Source organism: Nomascus leucogenys, chromosome 14, assembly GCF_006542625.1.
Source record: "Nomascus leucogenys isolate Asia chromosome 14, Asia_NLE_v1, whole genome shotgun sequence".
In the NCBI taxonomy this organism is placed as follows: Eukaryota; Metazoa; Chordata; class Mammalia; order Primates; family Hylobatidae; genus Nomascus; species Nomascus leucogenys.
Genome location: NC_044394.1, coordinates 16,330,953 through 16,345,393, shown reverse-complemented (window position 1 = coordinate 16,345,393; position 14,441 = coordinate 16,330,953). Strand labels below are relative to the sequence as shown.

At 33.3% G+C, this 14,441-nt stretch overlaps 1 long non-coding RNA gene across 1 annotated transcript in view; it reads right to left on the bottom strand.

Annotated features, from left to right (window-relative positions):
• Positions 1–14,441, bottom strand: part of LOC115838217 — a 1,373,476-nt gene that overhangs the window by 540,191 nt on the left and 818,844 nt on the right. The window contains exon 7 of the long non-coding RNA XR_004033234.1: positions 2,547–2,586. This is a non-coding gene — a long non-coding RNA (uncharacterized LOC115838217). The remainder of the gene's footprint in view (positions 1–2,546; positions 2,587–14,441) is intronic.

Here is a 14,441-nt window from a genome sequence, read left to right as displayed (position 1 = left end):
CTTGATCTGCCCGCCTGGGCCTCCCAAAGTGCTGGGATTACAGGCAGGAGCCACCACGCCCAGCCTACTATTTTCTTGAAATAAAGATTTAGCTTCTCATCTGTGTGTATATATTGTTACATTTCTAACAATGTATGACATTATAATATTTAAAAAATTTCCTATTTGCTAGAGTATTCTGCAGTTTCTTATTACTTAATCTTTCACCTATTTACTTTTTTGAGGGTTAATTCTTGCTCTAAAACATAAGGATACATTTATTTTTGACATCTATAATGATAAGACATCTCGCACAGTAGAATTAAACTTAACTATGATGCAGTTTATCAATTTGATCTCTCTTTTCTAGTTGTTTCACACACTTTTGAAGATTACTTGGCAACTGGTAGTTTATCAACAAATATTAATTTAACAAGGAATGAAAAAATTAATTAATATTGATTACTTAAGGTGAGTATGAGCATATAGGTTTGGGTCTTAATTCTGAAATACAAAATGTTTACTTTTATTGGTGGTTTTAGTCTTGAGATTCAGCAATCACTGAGGTATTTGATATAAAGTGTTTGCAATAAATACTGAAACCTCTTACTGTTTCTACAAGTTAGACAAATGTCAATTAGCTTAGCATGAGTGTGTTGTTTGCAATTATTTGCAGTATGTTTTGTATCCTTTGAAAAACTAATATGGGCCATGAAAAAGTAGCTCTATCAGACTGACTCCTCCATCCCGGGCAATTACGAAAGCTGGACCAAACCAAACTTTTGTTACCATCAGAAAGCACCAGTAATTAATACAAACGAAGCACACAAGAGGAGATTAATATTCACATTGAATTTCTCTTTAACTGCATTTTTAAATACATTTTTCATAGTTCTGGCTTGCCAATGCGGCTGGAACTTGATATGCAGGAGAGAGTAGCAGAGAAAAATTCTCTAAAAACCTGTGTAAAAAATTCTCTCCCAACCTTGATTGACTCCTAAGCTTCACACACATAAAACAGACAGCTAGAAGACCTAGCAAAGGAGAGAGGTTGCACAAGACATGGTATATGTTGGAATCCAGGTCCAGTAGAATTTACATGCAATACAAAAGACAATAGGTATTCAGTTGTGACCTCTAAATGATTGTGCCTTAGATGTAAAGGCAAAACTAAAACAGAACCAGTCTAACATAGCCTCAATAGCCTCTAACAAAGCACCAATAGAATCAAGATGAAACCCTCATATTTCAATTTTAAAATAAAAGAAGTCAAAACCCTACAAACCAAAATAGAAACTCAACAATCTTTACAGGAACATGATAATGCAAAGTCTCCGCAAGCACACTATATCACAGAAAAAAAGTGTAAAGAAAAGTAAGAAAAATATTTAAAATATGAGAAAAATAATACCATACAGCCAAAATATCTAACCTACTTATAATTGGAGTTTAATAATGGGATAACAGAGAGAATAGGGCAGAAACCACATTTTAAAAATATTGACTAAATAATATCTAATTTGATCAAAGACATGACTTTGTGGATTTGAGAAGTTCAGCAAATGTCAATTGATCTAAATCCAAACAGTCTATCCCTGAGTCAAATTACTATAGTCATTAGATTAGAAGTAAATATCCAGAATTCAATTTTATTTCTATATATTAGGAAAAAATTAAAAATCCTTCACAGATATCCTGCAGATAAGGGGGGACTACTGTATAAATATATATTCACACGATTTATAAAATAGGGGTAACATCAGCTGAATATTGTAAAAATAATCTTTTAAGTAAATAGTGCTGGAACAATTAGATAACCTTATAGAAAATCAAATAATTTTTTACTCATTCCTTATGCCATATGTAAAAATTAATCTGAAATGGAAAATAGATCTACAGGTTTATGGAAGGTAAAACAATAAATCTTCAAGAATATATAGGAAAATAATTCCGAGAACTTGGGTAACAAATATTTGTTAAACAGAGCAGAAATACGCTCACTCCAAAACCAAAATATTGATAAATTGGACTTCTTTGAAGTCAAGATCTTTTGTTCGTTGAAATTGGTAAGTACAAAAAAAAACTGGAAGAAGATACATAAAAAAATATATCTAACAAAGAATACATATCCAAGTTATAAATGAATCCTACAAATTCATAATTAAATGACCAAAGATACACTTTAAAAACGGGAAACTTGAACAAGCAAAAGGTAGATAACTAAATGGCCAATAAGCATATAAAATATGCTCAACATGATTATGCATCAAGAAAACACAAAGTAAAATCTCAATGATTTATCAACTTACTCCAAGAGAAAAACAAAAACTAAAATTAAGAAGACAGACAATGTCAACTGTTGGTGAGAAAGTGAAGAAACCGAAACTCTCATGTAGTGTTGGTAGAAATATAAATTACTTCAATTACTGTGAGTAACTCTTGACAATGTCTATTAAGCCTAGGCAGACTTCTACCTTATGATCCAACAATGCCATGTTTAGGTATACATCACAAAAACATAATTGACTACATTAGCCAAAAGTATGTATAAAAATATTTCTACTGACCTCATTCATGGTAGCATAAAACTGGGAGCAACTCAAACATCTACAAAAAAGAGAATGGATGAATTTTAGTGCATTTATAAAATCAACAAAAAGTATTCCTGAAAAATGCAAAATCATAGATAATTCTCACAGATAATATGTTGAATGAAAGAAGACAGACACACAAGTTATTATAATATGATTTAATTCATATGATGTTTGAGACTAGACAAAATTTAATCTTTAATTTTTGAAAGCAGAATTATTATCTCTGAGAAGGATTATAAGAGAACCTTCTGTTATCCAACATAGTACTGGAAGTCCTAGCTAGAACAGTTAAACAGGAGAAAGATATAAAGGGCATCTAAATTGGAAAGGAAGAAGTCAAATTATTCCTGTTTGCTGATGATATGATGTTATATTTGGAGAAACCTAAAGACTCAAAAAGAAAACTACAGGAACTGATAAATTTAATAAAGTTACAGGACACAAAATTAACATACAAAAATCAGTAGCATTTCTATATGCCAACAGTGAACAATGTGAAAAAGAAATTTAAAAAGTAATCCCATTTACAATAGCCACAGGTAAAATTAAACACCTAGGAGTTGACTTAATCAAAGATATGAAAGATCTCTATAAACTATGAAACACTGATGAAGGAAATTGAGGACACCAAAATATGGAAACATATTTCATGTTCATGAATTGGAAGAATCAATATTGTTAAAATGTCCATATTACCCAAAGCAACCTACAGATTCTATGCAATCCCTCACAAAATATCAAAGACAATCTTCAAAGAAATAAAAAAATTCTAAAATATATATGGAACCATAAAAGGCCCAGAATAGACAGAGCTATCCTAAGCAAAAGGAACAAAACTGGAGGAATCACATTAGCTGACTTCAAATTATACTACAGACATATATTAACCAAAACAGCATGGTACTGGCATAAACACAGACACATAGACTAACGGAACAGAAGAGAGAACCCAGAAACAAATCAACACACCTACAGGAAACTCATTTTTGACAAAGGTGCCAAGAACATACACTAGTAAAAAGACAGTCTCTTCAATAAATGCTGCTGGGAAAACTGGATAGTCATATGCAAATGAATGAAACTACACCCCTATCTCTCATCATATAAAAAATCAAATCTAAATGGATTAAACACTTAAGATCTCAAACTATGAAACTACTACAAGAAAACATTGGAGATAATCTCCAGGACATTGGTCTGGACAAAGACTTCTTGAACAACACCCCACAAGCACAGACAACCAAAGCAAACCTGGACACATGGGATCACATCAAGATAAAAAGCTTCTGCATAGCAAAGAACACAGCCAACAAAGTAAAGAGACAACCCACAGAATGGGAAAAAATATTTGCAAACTACCCATCTGACAAGGGATTAATAACCAGATGATATAAGAAGCTCAAACAACTCTATAGGAAAAAAATCTAATAATCCAATCAAAAAATGGACAAAAGATTTGAATAGACATTTCTGAAGAGAAGACATGCAAATGACAAACAGGCATATGAAATGGTGCTGAACATCAATGATCATCAGAGAAATGCAAATCAAAACTTCAATGAGATATAATCTCACCCCAGTTAAAATGTCTTTTATCCAAAAGACAAGCAATAAAAATGCTGGAGAGAATGTGGAGAAAAGGGAACCCTCGTACACTGTTGGTGGGAATATAAATTAGTATCACCACTATGGAAAACAGATTGGAGGTTCCTGAAATAACTGAAAAATGAGCTACCATATGATCTAGCAATCTCACTGCTGGATATAGACCCAAAAGAAAGGAAACCAGTATATCAAAGAGAAATCTGTACTCCTATGTTTGTTGCAGCACTGTTTACAATAAATAGCTAAGATTTGAAAGCAACCTAGGTGTCCATTAACAGATGAATAGATAAAGAAAATGTGGTATATAAACATAATGGAGCAGTATTCAGTCATAAAAAGAAAGAGATCTAGTCATTTTCAACAACATGGATGGAAATGATGTCATTGCGTTAAGTGAAATAGGCACAGAAAGGCAAACATTGCATGTTTTCACTCATTTATGGGATCTAAAAATCAAATCATGCTTTGATTGATTTGATATGAAGGAACCCATGGACATAGAGAGTAGAAGGATGGTTACCAGGGGTTGGGAGGAAGGTGGAGATGGTTAATGGGCACAAAGAATAGAAAGAATGAATAGGACCTACTATTTGATAGAACAATAGGGTAACTATAGTCAATAATACTTTAATTGTATATTTTTAAATAGCTTAAAGATGTAATTGCATTGTTTGTACCTCAAAGGATAAATGTTTGAGGGTTTAGATACCCCATTCTCCATGGTGTGCTTATTTCACACTGCACGCCTGTATCATAACATCTGATGTACCCCCAAAATATACACACCTACTATGTAAATATAAAAAAAAAATTTTTAAAGAACCTTCTGGAATGATGTATATTCAATTTAAGGGTGATAGTTACACTGATACATACATCTGCTTCATATTAAGCATGTATGTATTCAGTAAAGATGCTCTTTACTGAAGTTACAGCAATTTTTTTTAAAGGGTGATCATTAAATGACATCTAATGCCATATGTTTATTTAGGAGTCAAGCTATGCTGTGTTTGTTTGCAAGCTATATGCCATGTTATGTAAAATTCTGGACTGAGTAGATTTGGCTTTTGTTTAACTCTGGTTTTCACCAACTTAATCAGGATGTGCCATAGTAGTGTTTTCTTTTTCTTCTTTTTTCTGCTTCAAATTTGTTGAGCTTTTGAATTCACGGGTTTATAAATTTTATTAAATTTGAAAAAAAATTTGGCAATTATTTCTTTAAACATTTTTTTTCTGACTCTCTCCCTTTATTCTGTAGATCTAATTATACTTGAAATTGTCCCACAAGTTTTTGGTGTTCTATTCTCTTTATGTTTTATGTTGGATAGTTTTCTTTTTTCCTATGACTTCATGTTTACCACTTTTTCTTTTGAAATACATAATTTAATCTGTTCTTAATATCACAAATATACTTTTAAAAGATATTGCATTATTATATCTAAAACTTCAATTTTTTATTTTTTATCTATTCTATTTCTCTCTTCACCATGTTCCTATTTTCACTTACTTCTTTGAACTTCTGGAACATATTTATAGTCACTGCTATTATGTCCTCTGCTAACTGCAATGGTGATTTCTAGATTTGTTTACATTTCTTAAATTTTATCTTTATTGTTGGTCTTATCTTTCTGCTTCTTTACATGCCTGGTGATTTTCATTGTATGCTGTACATTTTGTATTTTTCATTATTTGTTTCTGTATGGTAGTTTTAAAATAATATTGCCCTCTTTGTTCTGGTATGCAGTGGAGTTACTGGGGATCAGTTACAACCTTTCAAGGTCTGTTCTTATACCTAGTTAAGCTTCTTTTTCTCTAGTGGTCTGTCCCACAAATTATGAGCACCTCAGTATCCCCGAACACTAACCCCTTTTTTTTCTCCACTCACAGAGATTTCTGAGTTTGTTTCTCTTCTGTTGTTACCTGGAAACTACTTCTAGAAACTAAACTATTGCAATTATAGGAATTATCTCATTTATTTTCCTTCTCTCTGGGATCACAGTTCTGCACTGCCTGCTGTACAATAACTGAAAACCATTGTTTCATATAGTTGTCTGGTTTCTAGTTAAGACATGAGGGCAAATCAAATACCTGTTAATCCTCCTGGACTGAAGTGGAAGTCTACATACATTCACTTTTATAAGCCTATTGAAAGATTACAAAAGACCAAATGATACTAAAACTTGTTTCCAAGTGATATAGTTGTGTTTTTGTTTTCTTTTAGTTTGCTTGTTTTTGCCTACATATATAATTTAATAAATATAGCTATTACACAGTAGTGAAATTAACATTTACTGAAATAAGTAAGATTTGCTGATTTAAATTTCTTCACTTTTTTCTTTATTCTTTAGCAGACCTAAAACTGGAAAATCATCACTGTCTGCTAAAATGACTATGGACTTGGCTGATATGAACCTATTGGATTTGAATTTTAACCATGACACTTACTAACTTTGTAATGTTCAGGAATCCACATGACTCCCCTGAGACTCAGTTTCTTCAGCTATAAAATGAGGATGAACTATGAATACTAATTGTGAAATATTCACTGTTTAAAATAATAAATCCATTTTATGAAACATAATGTCATGCATATAGTTGATACAAAAAAATAGAAATCTGTGTGCTAAAGAACAGCATAGGGCAAAGGACATAACTCATGTAGAAACTGCATGAAATAGAGAAAATAACATAGAACTTATGTGTAGGAGAGCACTAATCAAAAGTCCTTTCTTGGAAAACTTACTTGACCTTTATGAGGCTCATTTTTCTCATTTTTATAATGAAATGGTTTAAGTTGATAATTGTAAAAGTCATTTCTAAAAATGAAATGATGTGATCTGATCTCACTTAATGCCACATCTTAACAAACTGACCTAACTGGTCACATACAAAGCTCAATTTTTTGCTATTATTTTTTTCCCATTATGCACCAGCCAAAAGTAGATTTTTGTGAATTCTTGTTATCATACAAAAAGATTATTGAGTATTGTTTCTTGTTAGAGAAAAGCTCTTCTTTTTGGGTCTTACCATGGAAAGAGTCTATTAGTTTTTTATCTCCTTGATAATCTGTGAAGCATTTCTTTGTGCATATATATCTTTCTACCTTTTCCAGAGTTTAGAGTCTGTTGGAACTTTAGTCAATAAATTTCCCCATTATTTCCAAAATACAAGAACAGAGATTCTAGAGACTGTCTTTCCAGTGGTTGAAAATAGAAATTATTGAGGCACTAAAACCTTATCAGAAGTGAAATGATTGTTTTTCACGGCACTTAATGAGAGAAAATTAGAAAGTCACATGGAAGCGGGAAAAAAGTTATTAGAAACAAAGATCGCTTACATTTTTTGTTTCTGGTCTACTCAGCATTTTTTCAATCCCAGAAAGGCTGAGTGTTCTGCATAACATGCTGATTATTAACCTTGCAAGGAAACAGTATTAAATCTTTCCCTTTACTGTCACCCATTTAGTGTCTGCACAGGTGCATCTAGCAATAAAATGGATGTACATCCTCTGTACCTTCCTTATCATTCACTCAGTTGTGCTTTGGGTCATTGGGTTTGTATGAACAGTATACAGCAGAATCCACAAGGAAGTGGTTCTAAGTGTCCCCATTCTAAGGCTTTTATTCACTTCAAATCAAGGCAGGTATGATCTTCATTAACATCTTAACCATGTAACCAGCACATTATCTCCCTGTTCACTCAGACTTAATTTTAAAGTCTTGTACTAGTCTGATCTCACACTGCTATAAAGATACTATCCGAGACTTCGTAATTTACAAAGAAAGGAGGTTTAATCGACTCACAGTTCCCCATGGCTGGGGAGGCCTCAGAAAATTTAACAATCATGGTGGAAGGCCAAGGGGAAGCAAGGCACATGTTACACGGCAGCAGGTGACAAAGAGTGCAGGGGGAACTGCCACTTGATCAGATCTCATGAGAACTCACTCACTATCATGAGAACAGCATGGGGGGAAATGCCCCCATGATCCTGTCACCTCCCACCAGGTTTCTTTCTCAACACGTGGGGATTACAATTCAAGATGATAATAGAGCCAAATCATATCAGGTCCTAATTAAGAACTGTGAACTATACATGAGGTTCTAAGAACTTACCTAATCTACACTTCCAAATAATAGAGGCCTTCTCCAGTCCAGGGGCTCCCTGGCATCAGTCTTAAACAAAGCCTGATACATTACTCTTTCAGCTCCTATGAGAGGGAGGACCCTGTGATTCCTGTCCATGTAGCAAAGTGACTGGAAAATGTGTATAGAACTAGGACGAATCTTCAAAGTCAACAGCTGTGATTACCTGTGCTAGATATGTAGGGAGCATGGGGTCTGGATAAGATACTGTGTTTCACTCAAGAAACTAGAGGGAGTAAAATTAAGATGATTAGTTCAAGTATTGGTCAAGGAAGGGATCTTGTTATCAGAAATCAAGAACCACGTATAAGAAATGGGATTCATTTGCCAAATATGTTTTAAAAAGGATGTACAGATATAAACAAAAAAGACATGATGTCTCGGGGCAAAAAAGAAGTTAATATAAAAATGGTCAGTATGAAGGAATCTGGACCTTGAACATGGAAGGGTGTTGGAGGCTGGCTGTGATACTGAGTATCTGAAATGAAGGACACACCTGCTGAATTAAAAAAGCTATGCAGCTCTGACATATTCATTGCTCTGCTCCTGAGTTTTATTGCTTTCTTATTTACATGATAATTTAGCCATTTACACAAATTGTAGAGCTGCTTTCCTTATTTCATATAAAGGGCAATTGTTTTAACCCAGTGTTCTCAACTGGTAGCATTTTATTTTCACAATTAGAGTAGAGTATGCAACTGGAATTTAGTGGGTAGAGGCTAGGGATATTGCTTAAAAATGTATAATGCACAGGAAAGCCCCTTACAACAAAAATTAGCTATCCCAAAATGTCAATAGTGCTAGAGAAACGCCATCCTGACAACAATAAATATGCAGATTTGCCCCTCTATAATCTTTGTAGGTATTTTAAAGCAAAAGTAATAAATAGAATAACAGTAGTTCCCATACTTGATAAGATATGATAAGAAGTACATATGAAGGTTTTGAGAACCATGCATTCCAGGACCCTTCCTTAGACCCGCTGAATGAGAATATTGGTGAATATATCTGTATATTTTAAAGGGATAAACAGATGTGTATTTTAAAGGGATAAACAGCTGCTTCTGTTAGCTACCTGTGCTTCAGAATAACAAAGATAATCTCTCCATTCCTAGAGATAGATAAAATGGATTTTGTTTTCTTATCCTGTTTATTCACCCAAAGAATCTTTACTGATCTGTTCATTAAATTCTGCCTCCAAGCATGCATAGACATATAAAATAGAAAAATGAATTCTCCATCAAATTTGTCATCTATACACAGGAATTGAGAAATCAAGATAATGACTGAGATTATTACAGTAATAGATATCATAGGAATTGTTAACAATCATAGTATGCTGCTATACTACAGTGTTTAGGATTCACACAGTTTCTATTTCCAAGGGGCTCACATTGATTGTCACAAAGAGGAAACAAAGAAAATCTTTTCAACTTCTATTAAAATTCATCCTCATGCTTATCGTCTCTGCTATTATTTTAACTAAAATATTACTCTAACTGAGTAACAGTAACAAATATCTTTATCTTTTTTTGTCAGAACTTTTTTAAAGGAATAAATCCCATTGCTTTTCTCACTGTGATACATGTACTCTATTCAGAAAATAAATTATAAAACACACAAGAATACAAAGACAAAAGTGAATGATCACTAAATCACTAGCCAGAGTTTAAAACTGCCTCAATTAAAAATGTTCTATAATATTTTATATTTATGTACAGAAATACATTAACAACATTTCATTCATTTAGAAAAGAATTTACGCTGCTTCAATGTGGTCATTATAGAGTAGCAGGCATTAAGACTACTGCAAAAAATTATTATGACAGCTGAGTAATTTAATAACTGTTAATGTAAGTGAATCTGTATTCCAAAAATTTCCAAAAAAGAGAGAGAAAGGCAGAAGACAGGGAGGCAAGAAAGAAGCAAATAAGGAAAGAAGGAAAGATAACCCACCCCCAGATGGCTTTGCTGATGAGTTTCTTCAAATGTTAAAGGGATAAATAATACCAATGTTATACACATTTATCTAAAAAATAAAATGAGAGACTACTTTTTAAACTGTTTAATGGGGCTAGCACAACCCTGACATCAAAAGTCATAAGACAGCAAGATTACAGGTGAAAATCTTTCATTAGCATATACGGGTAGCAATAAACACACATGGTAAACAAACAAACAAACAGAAACAAAGAAAAAAACACCTTTACAGGCCTGGCAGGGTGGTTCATGCCTGTAATCCCGGCATTTTGGGAGGCTGAAGCTGGTGGATCACCTGAGGTCGGGAGTTCGAGACCAGCCTGACCAACATGGAGAAACCTCACCTCTACCAAAAATACAAAATTAGCCAGGCTTGGTGGCACATGCCTGTATTCCCAGCTACTCAGGAGGCTGAGGTAGGAGAATCGCTTGAACCCAGGAGGCAGATGTTGCAGTGAGCTGAGATCATGCCATTGCACTCCAGCCTGGGCAACAACAGTGAAACTCTGTCTCAAAAAAATAAAAAATAAAAATAAAATAAAAAATTTTAAAAATGGGCTTTATTCCAAGAATGCAAGGTTGGTTTAACATTTTGCCAATCAAAAATCATTTTCATCTTAATAGAGGTATGAAGTTCATTGATAAATTATGATACTCATTTATTTAAAAACAAAATAATAAAAAAACAAAACAAAACAAAAACTTTAGCTAGCTAAGAATAGAAACAGGCTTTTATAATCTGAGCTATTTACAAAGAAAGCCTGTAACTAACAACATACTTAATGAGAAATTATTGAATGTTTTTCTTATACCTTGGGCAAAAATCAAAGATGTCTACTATTATTGTTCTAATCAACATTTTACTAGAGGTATTAGCCTACAGCCTATGCAATAAATTTTAAAAAAAAGAACTAAGAGGTATAAAAAAAATTGACAAGGAAGAAGTGAAACTATTATTTTCAGAATGTCATTATTACTTTAAAATTCTAGAAGAATAAATAAAAATTTAGAATAAGTGAATCAGTAAAGTCAATGCACACAAAATTGATATACAAACATTTTATCTGTGTATAATTGCAAATTATATAAAATATTATTATTTAAAATTGCATCAAATCACATAAAATACCTAGGATTTATGAAATTAAATTTGGGAAAGATTTCCACACTGGAAACTCTTAACGTATTGCTGAGAAAAATTAGAAAATACTTCAATAAATGCTCATATGGTGACTTGGTATTAACGTTTCTGTTCTCCCTAAATTGATTTAATTATGCTAAACATTCACTTGAATATCAATCAATGTTCAAGCAAAATTTTGGAGATGCAACAACTATAAAATAGACAAAACAGTCTTGCAAAAGACATTTAAAATAGGAAGACTTATACAGCCAAAGTAAAGACATGTTTTAGGGAGTAACATCACTAAGATCATGAAATACAAAGCTCTGGACTTTCCTTCCACAAAAGACACACTGATTCAACTGCAACACATGGATTAATATTCTTTGTGAAAAGTCTCAAAACTATTTCAGAGGCTCTTACATCCAAGCTAGTACAAAACCAACCACACAGTAAAACTTGTAAGAAAATCAGAGACATTTTCTGTCCATAATTCCCACCCCTGGTACAGTACTATATGATTGAAAGGGAACTTCCAGCTCCCAATCTTTCCCTGAGGAGTGAAGGCTTCGAACCACACATCTAGCATCCAGATTTTTCTGGGTGCTATCCAAGAGGGTTCCATATTGTCTGTGTTGGAGTGATGTTGGGCCAGATAATAAGCTAGTCCCCTGAGGGCTACAGAGAACAAAGTGGTGGTTTGAACAAGTGTGAGAACAATCACCACAGCTTTTCCCTACACCCTTCAGTTCAACATGAAACTAACAGACAAAAACAAACGAACAAAAACAAGAACAAGAACATGAACAAACAAACAAACAAAAAAAAGCTCCCAGCTTTTTCCTGGGAGGGAAAAGATTAAACCGCATATAAAGTGTTCTAACTCATCTGGGGGCTACCTGGGAAACTGACTTCTGTCCTCTCTCTCTCAGAGTGCTGAGGAAACCTGGTGTTATGTAGATAACTGGGGTCCACATAGAACAAGCACACCAGTTTGGACTAGCACAAAGGTCTGAGAGGCTCAGGGAAACTGTGACCTGTTAGATTAGTAAAGGTCTTATATTCTACAAGACCAATACATAAAGACTGGGAGAAATAAAAGTTTGTTTTATTTTCCTATTTGCATGAACACCAACAAAAAGAGCCAAGGAAATGTAAGAAACAGGAACACAAAATCGAAACAAACAAACAGACAAAAAAACAAGATAAAACTCCAAAAACAAATCCTAATAAAATGGAGCTATGTGATTTACTGACAGAGAATTGAAAATAATTGTCATAAAAATGTTCAATGAGCTCGAGAGAGCAATGCATGAACTAAAAGAGAATTTTAACAAAGAGATACAAAACTTTTAAATGAACCAAACAGAAACCTAGGAGTTGAAGAATGTAATAAGTGAACTAAAATTTTTGATAGAGGTGTACAACAGCAGATTAGAGCAAGCAGAAGAAAGGACAGAGAAGATGAAGACAAGTCATTTGAAATTATCCAGTCAGAGGAGGAGTTAAAAAAAAAATGAAAAAGACAAGAGTGCAGATAGGTTAACAGTCCTATAAGACATCATCGAGTGGACCAATATAGGCATTATATGAGTCTCAGAAGGAAAAGAGAGAAAGAATCAGAAAGTTGATTAAAGTATAATGATTGGCTGGGTGTGGTGGCTCATGTTGTAATCCCAGCACTTTGGGAGGTTGAGGCAGGTGGATCATTTAAGCCCAGGAGTTTGAGACCAGCCTGGGCAATACAGTGAAACCCCATCTTCACTAAAAATGCAAAAGATAATAAATAAATAAATAAATAAATAATAAATAAAATGACTGAAAACTTCTCAAACCTGGGGAAAGAAATATTTAGATCCTGGAAGCCCAAAAGATTTTGAATAACATAAATGCAAAGAAAAATCCATACTGAGATACAGTATGTGGGTATGTATACATACTCTTACTCTAGGACCCACTCCTGGAGTGCAGGCTGATGTGATCATATCTCACTGTAGCCTCAAACTCCCAGGCTCAAGTAATCCTCCCACCTCAACCTCCCAAGTAGCTAGGACTATAAACACACATGCTCCACCACACCTGGATAAACTATTTTTAAATTTTTTTTATCGTGACCAAGTCTTACTATATTGCCCATGCTAGTTCTAAACTTCAGTGTTCAAGCAATCCTTCTGCCTCAGCCTTTCAATTTGTTAGTATTATAGGCATGAGCCATCATGCTCAGCCCGACACATAATCAAATTGTTAAAAGTCAGAGGCAAAGTATAAAAGTTGTTGTAAAGATAAATATATAGAAAAATACAGCGTACTGTACTACGTAATAGCATTGGGGAAATCACTTTTAATTCTAATATAAAAGTTAAAAGACAAAAATATTAAAAATAACTATCACTAAAAATATATTAATAGGTACAGAATATAAATACAGTTGATCCTTGACCAACATATGGATTAGGGGTGCCAACCCCCCAGTACACTTGAAAACTTGAATAGAAATTTTGACTTGCCAAAAACTAACTACTAGTAGTCTAATGTTTACTGGAAGTCTTAGCAATAACCTATACACATTAACACATAATCCTAAACAACCCACGAATCAAAGAAATCAAAAGAAAGATTAAAAAAAATCTTGAGACAAATGAAAATAAAAATACAACATACCAAAACTTAAAGGATATAGCAAAAGCAGTTCCAAGAAGAAAAAATTATAGCAATGAACACCTTTACCAAAAAAGAAGAAAGATCTCAAATAAACAAGCAAATGTTATACCTCAAAGGACTAGAAAAAAAAAAGTAATCCAAAGTTAGCGGAAGGAAGGAAATAAAGATCAGAGTAGAAATAAATAAAATTGAGATTATAAAAGTAATAAGAAAAAAATCAACACTAACAAGTTTTTGAAAAGATAAACAAAATTGACAAATCTTTAGCTAGACCAAGAAAAAAAGAGAGGACTCAAATAAATAAAATCAGAAAGGAAAGGAGAGACATTACAACCCATGCAACACAAATAAACAAG